The sequence below is a fragment of the Typopeltis vanoorti genome, chromosome 23 (assembly GCF_054136105.1).
Source record: "Typopeltis vanoorti isolate ZY-2024b chromosome 23, IOZ_Tvanoo_1.0, whole genome shotgun sequence".
In the NCBI taxonomy this organism is placed as follows: domain Eukaryota; kingdom Metazoa; phylum Arthropoda; class Arachnida; order Uropygi; family Thelyphonidae; genus Typopeltis; species Typopeltis vanoorti.
In genome coordinates this window covers 14,432,727-14,454,206 of record NC_143571.1, presented here as the reverse complement: position 1 = coordinate 14,454,206, position 21,480 = coordinate 14,432,727, and the positions used below count along the sequence as shown (strand labels likewise).

Here is a 21,480-nt window from a genome sequence, read left to right as displayed (position 1 = left end):
GACAAATATTAAGTTTTAAAGAAAGACAAAATAAAGAAATCAACAGAAGAATCATTCAAGGTAATAAGAGCCTTTAATATACTAAAAGAATATATAACAGGAGAGCTACCATTGCGTTTAAAAAGGAAAATATTCAACGGCTGTGAGATACCAGTGTTTACATATGGTAGCAAGACATGGATCATAACAGAGAAACAATGTGACCATCTGAGGATAGCACAGAGAAAACTTGAATGCTGAAATTTCTAAAAAGGATAAAATTAAGAATGAAAAAATAAGAAAGCAAACAGGAGTAAGAAACATACTAGAAGTGATAAAAAAATTCAAAATGGAGATTGGCTAGTCAATTTAGAGAGAATGAGAGATAAAAGGTGGACAAGATTGATAACAGAATGGCAGACAAGAGAGGGGAAAAGGAGTAGACAGAGAAAAAGATGGAGAAATGATATCCAGACATGGAGAGGAATGAAATGGTGATCAGACAAAAGAGAAGAAAAAATGGAAGAAGTTTGGGAAGAACTATGTCCTGCAGTGGACGAAGAAAGGCTAAGAAGATGAAGAAGGCAATGAAGCTAGAGCCTTGGGAGTTATTGTGGTTCGTGAGTTAAAGTTTAGAGGCAACACTGCTTCTGATTAAATTATTGCATCAGATAATTATGATGTTAACAAGAGCATTAACGTGTAGGTATATAAAAGTTATTCTATTTTTTATTTTTTTGATAAGCCTACATCTTGATTACTGTGCACAGATATAATCACCTGGATTCTAGACAGAAAGTTGAAAAGCTCCACCAGTGAGTAACCAAGATGATAACAGGCCTATGGAATTGTACACACGAGGAACTGTAGTCTTCAAAGTGTGAGTAATAAACAGAAGAGAGGAGATATATAATAGAAACATACACATTGGTAGGGGATCTAAGAGTATAAACACTAATGAGATTTTATTCAGCTTGTGATAGATGAAGGGAGAACTTGGAGGTCATCTAGAGAAGTTGGTTATGAGTATGTTACGAACATAGCCAGAAAATTCGCTGTAACATTTTCACTGTAAAAAATTAAACTAACAATCTAGGGACCTTACCAACTAGTCAATCAGTTGGAGGAAGGTAATTTGCTGGCTTCATAAGAAAGATTCCAGTAATTGGACCACATATTTATTAAGGTAAATAGCAATAAAAAATAAAAATAAAAAACCCAATAAATTTCGTAAGTCGTTTGACTTACATCTTCAGGGGTCAAAGGTAACTAAAAGTTTAAACACAAGAAATGAGAATTACTCAAAATAGTTCATTCTATGCAGTTGTGGCCGTCTAACTGTTCATTAAATTAAATATCCGAATGCAGATTCAGTGTAATGCTAAGTTTGAACAATGCTGGATGCTGTCACGTTCTGTTGTTCAAGTTCACATCGTCCAAGGTCTGACTTGGGTATAATTTTTTATCAATGCTGACCAAACTTCTTGTAGAATTAGGCCCTGAATTTTTGTTGCATTGCGTTGGAATTCTAAGCATGTTTGCAGCTTCTTTAAATTTTTTTATGTAACAATTTTTTTCAATGTAAGACATGTTTGTTTTTTGCAGAGTACATCATGGCCATTGGAAGTTGTATGGTATGCTAGGCCTGATTTGTGTTCTCTTCTTTTTTTGCATGTCTTTTTGGTGTTTGTTCATTGCGAATTTCCAACCAGACTGGCAGACGGGGAAGATCAGGGGAAATCAGGTAGGCCAATCAGGGGAAATTCGCATGAATGAACACCAAAAAGACCTCTGAAGATGTAAGTCAAACGACTTATGAAACTTGTCGGGTTTTTTATTTTTATTTTTTATTGATATTTACCTTAATAAACATGTGGTCCAATTATCGGAATCTTTCTTATGAACTGCTAAACCACAGAAACCTATGTCTACAAATTTGCTGGCTTGTCTGATATAATTGGTTAGGAGAAATATTTCAAGAGGTTGGTTGAGGCTCAACAATGGCTTACCATTACAATGCATTGGCTGCAAGTTCAAGTCTCGCATAAGTATGGATGTTTGTAAAGTTTGCACTGGAGCTTTGAATTAGAAAAAAAGCTTCCAGAGTGCAGCGTGTCTTTGCCAGCATGGTTGGCCAAGTGGTTAACATATCCACTCTCCAGCCAAAAGGCTGTGGGTTCAAATCCCACCGTGGGCATGGATGATTGTGATTGTCTGTGAAAATACTAGTGGTGGTGGTGGTGGGCAAGCAGATGGCATTAGTATAGATGATGGTGATAGTGGAGGTTTGGTGTAGTTGGTGAAAAGTGGTGGAGATGGAGAGTTGTAGAGTAGGTGCCCTCCCTCGATGAGTCTTTGGGCTCCTTGGAGGTATCACGTAATAATAATTTCTTTAAAATTAAGCTTTCTGAACTGACAGTCTGCTTGTGTGGCTTCTTTTGATAAATATTTCTATGCACTAACTCCGTTCTGTAAAATATTCGGTAAGCATTATCACCTTTCTCAACCCTGGAAACCTAAAGTTTATCAAGCAATGGCAAACTTAAAATGTTATTGATGGATTTGTTGAATTGACTGCTGCTGATGATGATGATGATGTTGCCCCAAGGAATTTGTATCTTACTTCGAAATCCACTATATAGGAGGAGAATGGCGCTGCAGCTTGCGAAGAATGAAGAATGGAGGTCAACATTCCCTATAGAGGTGGAACGTTGTTGAAAGAACTTATAATAATAATATGCTGAGAACAAACAACAGTATAGTAGGGTTCCACAATGCAATGCAAAGCTGCATTACCAACATGTATCTGGAAACTCATAGGTAAGTTGATGAGGGAAGAGAGTTTAGCGAAGAAGAAAAAGCATGATGCAGATTCAGGAGACATAGCAGAAATTAAGAAAAAGTATAACAATGTTGATACAAGACTTCAGTGACAAATGCTTCAATATGATATGCAGCAAAAAGTTAATTATTTATGCAGCATCTCTTTTAATTTGCACAATTTTTAAATCACTTCATTATGTTATGTATCACTGACACTAATAAAGATTTGCCTTTTTAATGATTTTATAATACCCTTTATCATCCATTGATTAAGAAAATTACTGCAAAATGTTTACAACAAATTTTCCTAGAACTGCTAACGAAGCATGTCAAGCTCAGGTTCTTCTCACATGTGGTGCATGTGGTGACTGTGTGGAATGGGCCACAGTTAGAGGTTCAAGAAGAGGCATAAACAAATTTTAAAAAATATTTGAAAAATAAATAAAAATGAACCAAAAATAATAAAACATCCTTAGTTCCTCACAATACTAATGTATTATAGGTTTACAGCCTTTCATAGGTGAGCGTAGCAATAAAACAAGTGCCATTGAAAATATTTCATTATTATTATTTTCCTGATCACCATGGGGTCACAAGACTCATTGCAGGAGGTCAACACTGGTGAACACAAAGTCTATCACTCCTTAAAATCATCCACAGTCTGCATGTTCCCTTCCCTCTCAGGCAATGTATTCCATGCTCCTACCACTCTCTATGCAAAAAAACTTACTTCTTACAGTTTCTCACCATATGAAAAATCTCCTCTGTGTTAATACAATAATAACCTTTCAACAGCTTAAATGTCTCGATCATATCCCCTCCTCCTTTGCCTTCTATCCATCAAACTTTGCATTCCACATGCCCTATGTCTATCCTCATAATCGAAGTTGTACAGTCCTGACATCATTTTTGTTGTTATCTGTCTCTGCACCCTCTCCATAATTACTTTATCCCCTTCAAATCCCAGTGACCAGATCTGAACACAGAAATTCAGATATGGTCTAATCAAAGCTTTATTACAATGGGACTTTTATCTCTCGTGGTCAATGTTGTCCTCAACATTGCTGCAATTCTCCGAAATGTCTTCACAACCTTTACAATATGATCTCAGAACTTTAAAACTCTATCCACAATCATCCCAAGATCCCATCTGTGGATCCCAAATTTTAGAACCTTACATTTAATTGCATCAAACTGACATCACTAAATGCCTTTGCCCACCCTTCCAGCTTATTCAAATGCTCTTGAAGAGCTAACACATCAACACTATTATTATGAAACCATGAAATCATTATTATTATTTGGCTTCCCTGGAGTCACTCATCGTGCAAGGTACACATTATTGCACAAAATGCTCATCCAACAATGCTTTAAATCGATTCAATGTGTCTACACCCACAACAACTCAAGCAATGTATTTCACTCACCAGCCACTCTCTACACAAAAAACCTACTCCTCACTCCTCTGCTTACAGCCTACTTATAAATTTTCTAGTGACGGTGTCTTCTTCTCCTCCCCTCTCCCATGAAAAATGAAAAATCTCTTCCATGTTGCCCCAATAACAATCCCTGACTAGCTTATATGTATAAATCATACCCCCCCTTCCTCCTATTCAGGAGGATCTGCAACTTACATTCTCTCAATCTGTCCTCGCATTCCACATTCACAAATCACTGACCACCTTTGTGAATGTCTTCTCTGGATCCTTCCTAAAATTTCCTTGTCACCACGAAAACCTGCCGACCAAATCTGTGAACAATAATCCACGAGGCCTGATCAAGGCCTTATACAATGGAATCATAACCTCTATTTCTGCATGTCAGGGTACTCTGCATCACTGCCATTATCGATGCGACGTTTTCACAATGCAGCCTCTGAATTTCAGGTCCTTGTCCACCATCACTGCCAGATCTCTCATCTCCTCTACTTCGTTAAAGTTTCCCCCACCAAGTGTATACTTTGCATCCCATCATTGCTTTAAATCGATTCAATGTGTCTACACCCACAACCAAATGCCTTTGATTTTACCAAATCTCAAAACCTTACATTTTGCAACATTGAACTGATAATTACACTTACCTGCCCATTCATGCAATTTATTCAAGTCTTTTTGTAAGACCATAACATCAGCTTGACTCTGCATTGCTCGCTCTCGTTTTGCATCATTAATAAACAGCTGTGCATATCACTAGTTAAACCTATCCCAATATCATTAACATACAAAATTGAACAAAAATTGAACAAAAATGGCCACAAAACTGACCTCTGCAGCACACCACTAGTCACCTTTCTTTTTCGGGATACTGCCCACCCTCCCCCATATACAACATCCTGATACCTATTTCAACAGCCAGTCACTGATCCAACTCAGAAGTCTGTTATCCAATCCCATCTGTTTCAATTTATTTAAGAGCTTGTCATATGGCAGTCACACACAATCAAGAGCCTTTGCAAAATCTAAGTACACCACTGTATATGCATCTCCCCTGTCCAAGGTATTTGTCACCTTGTTATAATACATAAGTTAGTGAAACATGATCTCCCCTTAACAAACCCATGCTTGATAACCACAAAAAATACTGCTGTTATCAACCCATTTCTGTATCCTACTTCTCACCAATCTCTCTAGTACCTTCACCACAACCCCAGATCTACAGACTGGTCTATAATTTGAAGCAACAGCTTTATTATCACCTTTATGCAGTAGAACAATTTTACCCTCCTTTCACTCCCTTGGAACCTATGCCGTTGTACGACTTTTATTAAACAAACATGACAATGCTACTGCCAATTCCCTGGAACATTCCCATAAGATGCATGGTGATATGCCATCAAAGCCTATCACCCTATTGACATGAAGGTTATTTATTTCCTCAAATACCTCCTGTTCAATCACAATTAAGCTATCCCCTCCAATGCCCTCTACACTTAATTTCCTCATGATTCCACCTTGATCAGGATGAAACACCCTTATAAATTGATCACTGAATACTTCAACAATGTCTTCTGCAGCAGTTACCATTCTACCACTTTCATCCATTCACTTCATCTTACTATGATCAATCTTCATTCTACTTGCCACATATCCAAAAAACTCTAGAGTTTTTCTTTGCCTGATTTGCCAATTTCTGCTTATACTCTACTTTGTTTTCCTTACCAAATGCGTCACTCTCCTGGCTTGTTCTTTATACTCTTCATGTGACTGATTATTACCATTATTCATTTTGTACTTCCTCCAAAGTACTTTCTTTTTCCAGATTTCATGCTTAAGCTCCACATTCATCCATTTTACACCTACCTTATTCAGCCTTTGGAATAAATTTGCACATTGATGCTGTTATTCTTTGTCAGTTCCTATGCAGCATTTATTTCCTTACTGCTCAACTCCTTGTTCCATGTTATTAGCTCCAAGCTGTCTCCTAAATCTTGTCATATCACCAGCCTTATAATTCCACATATACCTTTCCTCACAAAAGTCTGCATATGTCTAGCCACAACACAGGCAATTACTTCATGATCACTTTCACCAACTGGAGGAAACTGTGAAACTCCCTCTCAAAATTACATCCTCTGATGAAATGATCAGATCTAGAACTCTTGATCCTTGAGTGCCCTTCTTTATGTGCTGCCTAAGATGTTGAATTTCTCAAGAACCCAAGAAATTAATTTTCCTTATTCCCAAATGCTATCTCTTCTTTTCAGTCTATACCACCATAATTAAAGTCACCCATAATAATTACCCTTCCTTTGTTCACTAATCCAAAGTTGTTCATACATTTTTTCATCTCCACCCTCTACATTCCTAGGCCTATAGCAACATCCAACTAAATATGTCTTCCTCTCAACCTCCATGTTACACCACACCGCCTCATAATCACTGCAACTATTTCTCCCTTTCATGTCTACCTTATGTGGACTTAATTCCCCCTGCCTTCTTGCCCTTTCTATCCTCGCAAAAATTACTGTATCCTTCCATTTTCATTCACCATGTTTCACTTATTCCAATGATTTTGGGGGTGAATAAATTTAATCATCACTGAAACTATTTTGTCCCCCTTATTTCTGATACTTCTGGTATTTTTTAGGTCTATAACCAGTCCTATCCAAGCCATGTGTTGGTTGCGATTTCCCACCACACCTGCCCAATCACCTTTATCACCACTTACCACATATATCTGCTCAGTCTCAACTTCCCCACCCACATCCAATATATTATTATTATTATTAGACACCTCCAGGGAGTCCAAGGACTTATCAAGGGAGGCGACCTGCTCTACAACTCCGTCTTCACCATTCAATCCCCAACTGACTCCAACTACACCAACTCCATCTACCGCCAACCACCACTGGTATTCCCACAGACAATCAAAAGCATCCATGCCCACAGCAGGATTCGAACCTGCAGCCTTTTGGCTGGATGGCGGATACGCTATCCACTCGGCCAACCAGACCAGCTTACTCCATATATATACTCCATCTTCATACACACACATAAAATGTATCAGACATTTTATAGCAAATGTAAACAACATACTGAGTTTAAAAGAAATCTGTGGATTAGTTTTCTGTGAACAATGGAGTGCAGTTTATCAGCTTTTTACTTGTAATATATTATCAGTGATGAATATGCAGTTTTCAAAAAAAATTGTAAACCCAAACAATGTAGTGATCATAACTTGATGGATATAATTATTTTTGATGACTTCCTTTTTTGGTGGATTGCATTTTGATGAACTGCTTTAAAGAAATTTGCTATGCATCAAAGAAAAGAAAGGTCAGTAAAGATCATATCCAGATTATGGAATACTGACAATGAGGATAAGTGAACATGAGCCTCTGTCAATATGTAGAAGTAAGTCCTGAAGATACCTCACAAAACTTTGTTTGCTTACACTTGGATAAAGGATTAAACAATATACTTGGCAAGTTTAATTAATATTTATATAGTGAACATAGTGACTGAACCAGTACTAAGCTTTCTTCAACCTGAAAAAAAAAAAACAATTTGTCAACTTTTAAATTAAATCTTTGTATATTGTTGTACTTAAGGTAAATTTTCAACTTGCCTATCCCTAACAACTTCCCTGCATAACAGGATTTTTCATGGCAAGGAGAGAAAGGAAGACAATGTTGGCTACAAATATGAGAATGGGTTTGTGTATACAGAATAGTGAATAAATGAAATGCATTATTGTTTTGGCAATATTTGTGCTACAAAGTCCCACAAATCAACATGATAACAAAGTGAATAATATATGGCTATTAAATATATTATTCACTCTTTTCCTTGTGTTATTTTGTGAAATGAAATACAATGTTTTCATGGTGAGCACACTGACACTCAGCAAATGTAGAGAAAGTTGCAATAGGCATTGCGCAAACTACAGCAGATTCCAAATGATAAGTTTTGGACTATATAGAGTGCCAATAATAAGTATTACTAGTACTATAAAATAACAGAGATACACAAAGGAAATTTACACAAAATGTTACACATTTTTATTTATCATCAATCATGTACAAATATTTTGGAAATATGGCAGATTTGCACTCCTAAAATTACAAATTAACATGACTGAAGTCTTGCATGTACTCAAAAGGATTTGTAAAGGCTGAAAATTTTTTGAAGGAAGGAACACACAGAACTCTTGAAGACACTCCCTGAAAATAATATAGAATTTAACATATTAGTTGTTTCAGTTATTATATTATTATTATTATTTATTATTATTACGGGTATCTCCATGGAGTCAGTAGACTCATCGTGGGAGACCTAAACTAGCAAAACAATATCTGTCATATCTCTTCTTGAATTCATTTACAGACAAAGAACTCACAACTAAATCAGGCAATGAATTCCACTCATTCACCACCCTCCAGGCAAAAAACCTTTTTCTCACACCCTTGTTAACCACACTCTTCTTTAATTTCCGGGGATGACCTCTTGTTCTTCCATCACTATCACACAGCTGAAACATTTCCCCTGCATCAATCCTATAAAAACCTTTCAGTAATTTAAATGTTTCTATCATATCCCCTCTTCTCCGCCTATCAACCAACCTCTGCAATCCACAAGCTCTCAATCTATCAATGTAGGAAGCATTTTTTACAACACTTACCAACTTAGTCACTCTTCTCTGAACCCTCTCCACAGCCTCCTCATCTCCAAGGAATCCAGGTGACCAGACCTGAGCACAGTAATCCAAATGCAAAGCTTTATAAAGGGGAATAATAACCGCTTTATCTCTGGATATCAGTGTGTGTTCCTCAACAACAAAATAATCCTATGTGCAATCTTGGACACCTTAGCAATGTGTCCCCTGAACTTCATCTCCCTATCTACCAACATCCCTAAGTCCCTAGCCTCATCAATCTCTTGGAGTACTGTTCCATCAATGTAGTACACAGCTGGTAATCTTTTAATCCCAAAATGCATGACTTTACGCTTTTCCACATTGAACTGACATCCATCACCTTTTGTCCATTCTACCAGCTTATTTAAATCATCCTGCAAACTTTCAACATCAGCTTGATTTTTTATTGCACTACCCAACTTTGCATCATCAGCAAACAACTGAATATCTCCCTTTAAGTCATTTCCTATATCATTTATATACAAATTAAACAAGAATGGTCCAAGCACAGAGCCCTGAGGCACACCACTGGTCACCTGCCTCATCCTGGACTCGACTCCTCCATACACCACCTTCTGGTATCTCTCCCTGAGCCATTCTCCTATCCATATCACCAATTTAGTATCCATTCCCATCTGCTTCAATTTGTGTAACAGTGTTTCATGGGGTATCCTGTTAAAAGTCTTAGCAAATTTCAGAAGTACCACTGTGTAGCCAGTTCCTTTGTCGAATATATGTGGTTTAGAAAACAGAGTTAGTAACTTGATGGAAGTTTTTTCACTTGACTATGCTACCAATTATATATTTGGTTTAATTCTTTATCCAAGGAGATGTGCTTTGCATTATGGGAGATACTAAGGCAAGTGATGAGAACTTATACCACCTTTACCATGAGTTTCCCCAGTCCTGAAAATACTCCAGGCACAAACTTTGTTTGCTTACTCTTGAATAAAGGATTAAACCAAATATATAAGAGTTAGTAACTACATGCATGTAACAATGAAGTTAATTATGGTGATTTAAAATATACAAATTTTATATAAATTTTTAACAACTTTTTGGAATGACTACCTTTCTTAGATATTTAATTCATCCTGAAGATAACTGATGCTTTAATTGAGAATTTGGGAAAGACAAGGAAGGCTGTACAGTGGGCATGACCTATAAATATGCAAAATAATTTTAATGTGACATACCACAGAATTGCTCTGGTTACAGTAAGAAATTTTCATTTTGTTTAATATTAGTTTAACCAACCCCTGCTTGTTATTATTAATTATTGCTACTATCAGATCCTCATGGAGTAAAATGAGTCATTTTTTAGAAAGCTTAATAATAAACAGAATGCTCATCAAACCATGCCTTAAACTTGTTTATTGTTTCTGCACTCTTGCTATTGCATTTCACCCACTTTGCATGCTCCAAACAAAATCTTACCTTGTTCCCCTTACTAACACCTTGTTTATACAACTTAAGGGATGGCAGCTTTTTCTGTCTCCTGTCAACGTCCATTCTACGTTGACAACTTATATGTTTCGGTCATATCACACTGCTACCTCCAGCTCTGCAAATAGCCTCTCCTCCATGTATTCTCATACCAAGCATTCCAGAACCCTTACACCATCTTAATCACAAATTTCTTAGTCCCCTTAATAAAATTACTTTATCTTCTCAAAGAGACCAGGTGATCAAATTTGTAGATAGTAGTTCAAATGTAGCCTGATTAAGGCCCTGTATCTTTACGAGTATTTCCAGATATCAGTGCCATTATTGCCATAATTCATTCTGCTGTCCTGGAAGTTCTCAAATTGTCAGAGTGTGCCACCTAAATTTCAGATCCTTGTCCAACATCTGTGGGTTTTTGTTCTCTCCACCTCTACATCCACACCAATTACCAATTAAGTTTTACTGAAACCCCCTACAGGATTTCCATTCCTAGGTGGTAAATAGGGAATGCCTCTCAGATATGAGTTGTAGGAGAGAAATGAAATACCACTTGTGGACCAACAGGCAACTGATCCATAGTGGGCAGCAGCAATGAATGTACTAAATTTAAAGTATGCTCTGAATATAAAAACAAAACATGATTGAAATCTGGTGCAATATGAAAGTACAGAGGAAAAGTACAATATGCCAGTTTGGAAGCTACCTTGACAAACAAGGTATACTTACCCAGCTGAGCAATCAGAGTTGGATCAACAAGTCTGCTACTTAGCAAGATATATCCTATCAGTAGCAATGTGGAATTATTATTATTATTATTATTCAGGCCTCCATGGAGTCAAAAGACTCATTGTGGGAGGTCCTTTCTAAGAAACACAAAGTCTATCAAGATTCATAGAGGGGAGGTCCCCCCCCCCCAAGAAACACAAAGTCTATCATACCACTCCTTAAACTCATTGACTGTTCTCACTCTCACCACTATATCAGGCAATGCATTACATGGTTCAACCACTCTCCATGCAAAGAAACCACTCCTCGCCCTCTTGCTCACAGTTTCCTTTCGTAACTTCAGGAATGGCTTCTTGTCATCACTCCTTCCTGCTGTTCAACCAAGCAAAAGAACTCCCCCAGTGTCAACCTTGTAACCACCTCTCAACAGTTTAAAAGTCTCAGTCATATCATCTCTCATTCTTCTATCCACCAAACTCTGCAGTCCACATTTCCTCAGCCAATCCTCATAACTATCATTGTACAGTCCTGAAACCATCTTTGTCATCCGTCTTTGTATCCTTTCCACGGTTAATTTATCCCCTTCAAATCCTGGGGACCAAATCTGAGAACAATAGTCCAAGTGTGGTCTGATCAGAGACTTATACAACGGAATGATAACCCTCTTATCTCTGCAGGTCAGTGTCCTTCTCATAATAGCAGCAATCCTCTGTGTTACCTTCACCACCTTTGCAATATGTCCCCTAAACTTCAGGTTTCTATCAATCATCAACCCCAGATCTCTTGTCTCCCCTACGTCCTCCAGTATAACTCCTCCCATAGAGTATGCAGTGTCCCATTGATGTTTTCCAAACCTCAAGACCTTACATTTTACTGCATTAAACCGACCCCCCCCCATTCATTTGCACATCTATCTAGCTTATTCAAATCCTCTTGCAGGGCTGCAGCATCTGCACTATTACTAATAATCCTTCCCAGCTTCGCATCATCAGCAAACAACTGAATATCCCCTTGCAATCCACTGACAATGTCATTGATATAAAGGTTAAACAATATAGGTCCCAGTACTGAGCCCTGTGGGACCCCACTTGTAACCCTCTGCTTCCTTGAAACTGCCCCACCATACACAACTCTCTGATAACTATCAGACAGCCAACCCTGAATCCAGTTGACCAATCTGACATCCAGACACATGTGCTGCAACTTAAATATCAGCTTATCATGTGGCACCCTGTCAAATGCCTTCGCTAAGTCTAAGAAAATTGCAGTATATGCCTTTCCCTCATCTAATGTTCTTGTAACTTTATTATAAAAGGCTAGCATATTGCTAAAACAAGAGCACCCTTTCACAAATCCATGTTGACTCTCACAGATAACATTACCCTCATCTGCCCAATGCTGTATGCGGTCCTTCACTACTTTCTCCAAGATCTTACTAACTACTGATGACACACAAACTGGCCTATAATTAGACACTTCCAGTCTGCTACTGCCCTTATGCAATGGCACTATCTTACCTTCCTTCCATTCCATGGGCACATTTCATTGAAAAGCCAGGTCAAAGGCACTGTCAGTTTCCTAGCACATTCTCTCAAAACTCGTGGTGAAATACCATCCAGTCCCACAGCTTTACTAACATCTAGAGTACTCAGTATTTGAAACATGCATAATGTCCATACTTTATGGACTCCTGGAAGCTTTGCAAGGAGATGGAGTGATATCAATATCAGTGAGATGTGCTGGAGACTAAGGTAAGATGAATGGTGGAAGAATCATCTGGTCTGGGAATAGTACAAAACAGGAAGCAGGGGTGGATGTCTTCTCAATAAAAGAGGAAGAGATGCATTACTAGGATACAAACAAGTTAATGAATGAATAATAATGGCAAGATTTGCATCAAAGACCATTTAACATCACAGTCATCCAGGTCTCTACACCCACTTCAGAAAGTACTGAAGAAGGAACAGAGTTATTATTATTATTATTAACATCTGACCTCCATGCAGTCAGAGACTCATCATGGGAGGTATACACCATTGCACACGATGCTCATCCAACCGTGCCTTAAAGTGATTCAATGTGTCTACATTCAAAACACACTCAGACAATGCATTCCACTCACCAACCACTCTTCATGCAAAGAACCTTCTCCTCACTCCTCTGCTCACACCCTCCTTATACAGGTTCCAGCGATGGCCTCTTGTTGTATCCCCTCTCCCATTCTATGGAAAATCTTTTCCATAGAATGGGAGAGGGGATAGAACAAGAGGTTCTATCCCCTCTTGATAACCTGATAACTTCTGACTAGCTTATATTTCTCCATCATACCCTCCCCCCTTTCTTCCTCCTATTTACGAGGCTTTGCAACTTACATTCTCTCAATCTATCCTTTTATTCCACATTCCAAAGATCACTAACCACCTTTGTGAATATCTTCTCTGGACCCTTCGCAACATTTCCTCGTCACAATGAAACCTGCTGAACAAACCTGTGTATAATAATCCATATGAGGCTTGATCAAGGCCTAATACAATGGCATCATAACCTCTCTATTTCTGTATGTCAGGGTCCTATGCAATGTGGCACCTCAATTTCAGGTCCTTGTCTATCACTACTAGATCTCTCATCTCCTCTACTTCTGTTAAAGTTTCTCCACCAAGTGTATACTTTGCATCCCATCGCTGCTTACCGAATCTCAGAACTCAACATTGAACTGATAATTCCACTTACCTGCCCATTCATGCAATTTATTCAAGTCTTCTTGTAAGGCCATAACATCAGCTTGACTCTGCATTGCTCTCCCCAGTTAAACCCATCCCAACAGCATTAACATGCAAATTAAAGAACAATGGCCACAAAAACTAATCCCTGCAGCACACCACTAGTAACCTTTCTCTTTCGGGATACTGCACCCCCCCCCCCACATACAACATTCTGATACCTATATAGAAAGTTTTTTTACCTTGGGTATACTATGCGTTAAAGGTACCAAGCAATTTTATAAACTTGGTTTTAATCCTATTTCCCAAGTAAGCAAAAAGACAAGTAAGTCAAGTTGACTTACTTGTTGACAAACTTGACTTACTTGTCTTTTTGCTTACTTGGGAAATAGGATTAAAACCAAGTTTATAAAATTGCTTGGTACCTTTAACACATTCTGATACCTATCCAACAGCCAGTCACTGATCCAACTCAGAAGTCTGTTTTCCAATCCCATCTTTTTCAATTTATTTAAGAGCTTGTGATGTGGCAGTCTGTCAAAAGCCTTTGCAAAATCTAAGTACACTATTGTATATGCATCTCCCCTGTCAAAGGTATTTGTCACCTTGTTATAATAGATAAGTAAGTTAGTGAAACATGATCTCCCCTTAACAAACCCATGCTTGATAATCACAGAGAATACTGCTGTTATCAACCCATTTCTGTATTCTACTTCTCACCAATCTCTCCAGTACCTTCACCACAACTCCAGATATACAGACTGGACTATAAATCGAAGCTACAATCTTATCACCACCTTTATGCGTTGGAACAATGTTATCTTCCTTTCACTCTCTTGGAACCTGTGCTGTTGTAAGTCTCTTATTAAACAGGCATGCCAATGCTATTGCCAATTCCCTGGAACATTCCCTTAAGATGCATGGTGATATGTCATTAAATCCTATCACCTTATTGATGACATCAAGGTTATTTATTTTCTCAAATACCTCCTGCTCACTCACAATTAAGCCATCCTCTCCTTATGTCCTCTACACTTAAGTTCCTCCTGACTCCACCTTGATCAGGATGAAACACCCTTATAAATTGATCAATGAATACCTGCACAATGTCTTCTAAACCAGTTACCATTAACATCATCTCACCATGATCATTCTTCCTTCTACTTGCCACATATCTAAAAAAACTCTCTATGGCTTTCTTCACCTGATTTGCCAATTTCTGCTCATACTACACTTTTGTTTTTCTTACTAAGAGTGATTCTTTTGACTTGTTTATACTCTTCATGTAACTGATTATTACCGTTATTCATCTGGTACTACCTAAGTATCTTCTTATTGCAGATTTCAAGCTTAAGCTTCTCATTCATTCATTTTACACCAACCTTATTCAGCCTTTTGGCAGCATAGCAACTTGGAAAAAAATTATGGGAAAGAATAATGGGCACATATGAATATAGAAAAAGCATGAAAGAGGTGAAAGAATGCTTGAGTTTGCATTGAAGCATGACATGTTAATTTGCACAAAATTCCAGCAAAAAGACTGCAGAAAGGAGAACAAGGTGGTCACCAGATGGAAGAACATGCTAAACATGATACTCAAAAGCAAGAGATGGGTTATATCAGTCCAGGTGTTGAAAGTTTCAAGGAGCAGACATGAAAGACAGGAGCTTACACTCTTTTAGTCTTTGATGAAGCAAGGGTTAAAACAAGCATGTCAAGTTACTGTAAAAACGTCCTGGAACATTCCCTTGAAACATGTAGTGATATGTCAAATTCATACTTCTTGTTATCAATATGCATACTTAATTTCTCATAACACATCAGACTTGCTCACTTTTAATCCCTCCTCCAGTATACCACTCTCCTAAGTTTTGAATCAAACTGCACTTGCATCATGAAATGAACTGCTCATTAAAATAGTCAACTGTATCCTTCACAGCAACTATCTGCCGATTATTTCTATCAACTAATATCCTCTTCCCTTATCGTTTTTTTTTTCTATTGGTCACATACTAAAAGAATTTCCTGGGATTTTTTTGGAGCTCATTTTTCTTTTGTTACAAGCTTATTACCTTTATACTCTTCATGTGGCTTAAGTTCATGGTTAACCTCATTATTTATCCATTTTACGCATGCTCTTCCATTTAAGTTTCTAACCTTTGGAATACACCCAGGTATTGCCATTATCAAATATTTTTAGCCAGTGCCTAAGCAGTACTGATCTCCTTTCCATGCAGTTCTTTATTCCATGCTATTACTCCAAGCTCCTCAGCATTCCATAATTGTTCATCTTGTATATTCCACATATATTCTTTTGTCAGAAATCCTCATAATTTTGCCATTACCTAGGTGAGTAACTAGGTAGCACCTGGCAATAGATCTGGAATCTCATTTACAGTAAAATCTTAATGCAATAATAATAATAATAAAATATAAAAAAATCCACACCTCTTGATCCTCATCTGCCATCTATTACATACTGCCTAAAGTAGTACTTTTCAGCAGTTCAAGAAATATATCTTTCTCACTCCAATATTTTTCATTCTAATCTGTATTTTCATAATTAAAATTATCCATAATGATGATTCTCTTCTTTTCATTAAAATAATTTGCCTAAACACATTTGCCTGTCTTCACATATCTCATTAAATACCTCCAAACTCTGTTGATCTCCACCTCACACTTCTGGGATGGAAAGATCATATACTGCATAACATTCCTGGGTTTGTTGAGAATGAGGAGGTGGAAAGGATCCAGAGGCGAGTAACCAAGGTTGCGAATGATTTGTCAAATGTTTTCAGCATGAATGAATTAAGAGTTTGTGGATTGGAGAAGTTGACTGATAAATTGAAGAGAGGTAATAAGATAGAAATGTATAAGTTACTAAAAGGGTTTTATAGGAGAAGAAATTTTTTTTGTCTATGGATGAAAGGGAAAACAAAGAGTCATCCACTGGGACATCATAACTTGATTTTTTGATTACAGAATGATGTTTGATGGAAAGAAGGATTTATATGATGCTGATGGATTGCATCTAAATGGTTTTGGTGTTGTTTAACTGAGCATTCTGAAGTGCAAATTCAGGAAAACTTAAGCAATTCGGGTGGATGCAGGGGAGGAAGCGAGAGAGTGAAGACACCCATGAGGTGAGTGACCGTGTGAATCACCAAGTGCAGAATCTAGTCTCTCGAGCCAAAATATTGAATAGGGTAGTCAATTTAAGAAGTAAGGGTGGGTGGGAGCCTAAAGGGTTGCTGCAGTTTCCATACACTAATGCCAGAAGTATCAGGAACAAGAGGGAGGAGTTTTTGGCATTGGTTAGTGCAACCGCCCCAAAAGTTATAGGCATTAGTGAGACATGGTTAACAGCAGATGATGTAGTTACAGGGATAGAATGTGCAGGGTTTAGTATTTTCAAGGAAGATAGAGAAGATAGGATGGGGGAGAGGATACTGCTGATGATAGTGAACGAATTGCAGTGAAAAAAGAATAGCAGATAGGTGGGAGGGAGGCTGTTCATTTGAAGCAGTCTGGTGTAAGATCGAGGCCAGTAAGACAAAATATTATTATTATTACCCAAGACCCCTATGGAGTCAAAGACTCATCTGAGAGGTCCTTTTATCATATCGTACCTTAAACACACCCAAACTCTCTCTCTGCAGATACCACACTCTCAGGTATCTGAGAATTAAGTACACTTGTCAACAGAGCCATGGGACTTGATGGTATATCACTGCATGTCTTGAAGGAATGTTCCAAGGAGTTAACAACAGCTTTAACTTACCTTTTTAACATGAGTCTTAGATTGGCCCAAGTTCCAAAGTAGTGGAAAAGGGCAAAATTGTTTTGCTTTATAAAAGGGTGATAAGAATAAGGCTTTGAATTATGAGCCAATCTGCTTGTCTGGAGTTGTGGTCAAGGTGTTGGAGAAACTAGTGAGGACAAGAATTTAGAACTGGGTTGACAGCAGCAGAATTCTCTTTAATGGAGAGCATAAGTTTGCTAAAGGAAAATCATGATTTAGCAGTCTGCTTACTTATTATAACAAGGGGGGGGGAGCATCCCTGAAAGCTGTATAAGGAGGGCATGAGCAGGGGGAGGGGGGATGAGGAGTAGATTTTTTGTGTGGAGAGTGATGGGTGATTTCAAGCAATTCAAGCATTTCCTGATTACTTGAAAGTGTAATGAGTGCAGATTCAGTGAATGCATTTAAGTTACGCTATAATGAGCTGTGCATGTGATATCACAATGCCACCAATTGTAGAGAAAATGATCATGTGGTTTTGACATAGGGAATGGCTAAGCAGGTAAAAGCTTCATGGAACAAGAGAGATATGTGGAAGTACAGAGCAGGCAGCATATGATAAATTAAAGAAAGACATTATTGATGTGCAGTGGCTTGCTCAATTGAAAGGGAAAGAGAGAGAGAGAGAGAGAGAAATAAATTAAATAAAGCAAAACCCTAGAGCAGTGTTTATCAACCTTCTTTCATGTGTGCCCCATTTTTTAATATTAGTTTTTGTGGTGCTCCCCCCCCTGCAATTTTTGTGTTGAGACACTGACAAAATCCATAAAAGTTAACAAAACAAACAAAACAAAAAAAAACCCTAGGAATTAATTAAAATTTTTAAATATTCATACAAATTTAAATACATCATCAAATCTTTCAAAAATTGTATACATCTTCTGGCAGTGAATTGTATACAATTCACTGCACAGACCGTTGAATTGTATCGGCCTTTCAGAAACATTAGCGATTTCATCACAGGAAGTCTCAAATGTTCTGGAAATGTTTCTGCGAGTATAAATAAAGCTTGAAATGGCAAGAAGGCAGTAACACTGTAACAGTGACTAACAGTGAGAAGGAGATGGTTGGCATTATTTTGCTCCTATTTGCAAGAACTATGATACAAGCTATAAAACAATCTTTTCTAGCATAGAAAAATGGATAAATTTTTAATTGGATGTAAGCAGGCATCTGACAACTGAGGAGCATCAACGTCAACAAATTCAGGTTCACAGAATATCACTCCAAAAGTAAAATCAAGAAAGTATGCAGCAGAATATTTAGATTTCGGTTTTTACAAAGACTGAAGTAAATGATGCGGCTGAAAATTTTGGCAGCTGATAGCATGCAACTGAATAAACTTAAAAGACATTTGGAAACACTTCATAAGGAGTATGTTAACAAACCTTGAGAGGTCTTTGCTGCTGAACTGAAATGTTTCGAAAGGCAAAAATGTAGCATTAAAAAAGCTTTGTCTGTAGATTGAAAAGCTTTACTAGCTTCTTATAAAGTTGCATATAAAATACCTAGGTGCAAAAAGCCCCACACTATTGGAGAAGACCTAATTCTGCCAGCTGCAATTGATATTGTGGAAACTATGCTTAGAGAAAGTTTTGCTAAACAACTATAGTGCATACCTCTATCAAATGATACTGTTGCTCAGCAAATTGGTGATATATGTGAAGATATACAGCAACAACTTTTGTTGAAGCTTTGTGACCAATTATTCTCAATTTGGCTTGACGAGGCAACAGATAGCAACAAGGATTGTCATTTAATTGTGTATGTTCGATTTTGCGATGGATTATCAGAAGCTGAAGAGATATTGTTTTGTAAATCGACAGAAAGAAAAGCTACAGCACCTGAATTGTTCAAAATATTGGATAATTTTATATGCAAGGCAAACATACTGGAAAAATTGTGTTCGAATTTGCACTGACAGTGCTCAAGTTATGTCTGGAAGGTTTAAAAGTTTACAAGCCCTTGTGAGAGAAAAATCCCCACAATGTATTTGGAAACATTGCACGATTCATAAGAGAAGCTCTTGCTACATAGGAAATGAATCCTGGTCTAAACATTGTGTTAACAACAGTTATAACCATGGTGAATTATATAAAAATTAGGCCCTTAAAATCAAGACTGTTTTCTGAACTTTGCAAAGACATGGCTGGAGCAGAACATTCAGCATTACTAATTTACTGCGAGACAAGATGGTTATCACGGGGAAAATGCTTACAACATGTTTATGAATTAAGAGATGAAATTGTGATCTTCTTGGAAGAGGAAATTACCAAGAAGCAGAGAAGTTTAGAAGTTTCATCACAACTTATTTGTGATGAAATTGAGCTACTTGGTGGACATATTTGAGAAACTAAATATATTAAACCTGTAACTCCAAGGAAAACTACACATATCTTAGAGATGAGTGAGAAAGTTAATGCTTTTTGTTAAAAGCTATGGAACAAAAAAGGTAAAGCAACAAAAATTAGAAATGTTTGCAAATTTGGATGAATTTATCAAAACCCACAAGGCAGAAGAGCAACACATCAAAGTTTTATTTGTAACTATTGAAAATCATTTAACAATGTTGACAAAGAATTTTAGAAACTATTTTATAACCGATGACAACATAATGGCAATGTACGATTAGAAACCCATTTCAAGTTTTAAGAAAGGATATAGAGATGACCAGCCTGGTTGGCTGAGTGGTTAGCGTATCCGCTTTCCAGTCAAAAGACTGCTGGTTAAAATCCTGCTGTCGGCATGGATGTTTAAATGTGAAAATACTAGTACCAAGCAGATGGCATTGGTGTAGATGATGTGGTTCACTGTAGTTGGTGGAGATGGAGAGTTGTAGAGTGGGTGTACTCCCTCAATGAGTCTTTGGACTCCTTGGAGGTGTCACATAATAATAACAACCATGGAAATTACAGAGGAATAAGTTTATTAAATATAGGTTACAAAATTTACAGTAAAATTCTGAATAAAATATTGCAAACAATCTACTCTCAGAAGAACAAAAATAGTTTCAGACATGGAAGATCATGTACAGACAATATGTTTTTTAAAAAAAAAATACTGATAAACAATGAGCATTTAATTTGGAGAATCATTTGGCCTTTGTAGATTATAAGAAAGCTTTTAATAAAATACATAGAGAAAAACTATGGAGTATAATGAAAAAAAACAAAACAAGGATATCCATTACATTTAGTATAAGCTATATAAAGTTTATATAAAGACACAAAAATAAACTTACAGTTAGGTAATAAATTAACAGAAGAGATTGAAATTAATCAAGATGCAAGACAGGAATGTATTTATATTCAACTCTATTCAATATATATATTGATCAAATTATTAAAATATGCCAGCCTGGCTGGCCAAGTGGTTAGTGTATCTGCTCTCCAGCCAAAAGGCTGCAGGTTCGAATCCTGCTGTGGGCATGGATGTTTTTTTAACATGGATGTTTGTTTGTCTGTGGAAATCTACCATCAATGCCATCTATGGCGTTGGTGTAGTTGCAGTCAGTTGGTGGATTGAGTGGTTGAGACAGAGTTGCAGAGCAGGTGCCCTCCCTCTATGAGTCTTTGGACTCCCTGGAGGTGTCAAATAATAATAATATGGAAAACAACAATAAAATAAGGCATTTAAGGAGTGGTATGATAGACTTTGTATTTCCTAGGAGGGACCTCCCTCGATGTCTTGGTAGACTTGTATTTCTTAGAAAGGACCTCCCACGATGAGTCTTTTGACTCCATGGAGGCCTTAATAATAATAATAATAATAATCTCAGAGAATTGCTGCAATATTGAGAAAGGGCATGATGTGTTTCATGAGGATAGAAAGGGTAAAAAGGAAGGG

The 21,480-nt window shown here is 37.3% G+C and overlaps 1 long non-coding RNA gene across 1 annotated transcript in view; it reads right to left on the bottom strand.

The window, feature by feature from the left end:
* Positions 1 to 8,403: 8,403 nt before the first annotated feature.
* Positions 8,404 to 21,480, bottom strand: part of LOC150093638 (uncharacterized) — a 50,261-nt gene continuing 37,184 nt past the window's right edge. The window contains exons 4-5 of the long non-coding RNA XR_016550298.1: positions 10,009 to 10,098; positions 8,404 to 8,464 (exon numbers count right to left, since the gene is read on the bottom strand). This is a non-coding gene — a long non-coding RNA (uncharacterized LOC150093638). The remainder of the gene's footprint in view (positions 8,465 to 10,008; positions 10,099 to 21,480) is intronic.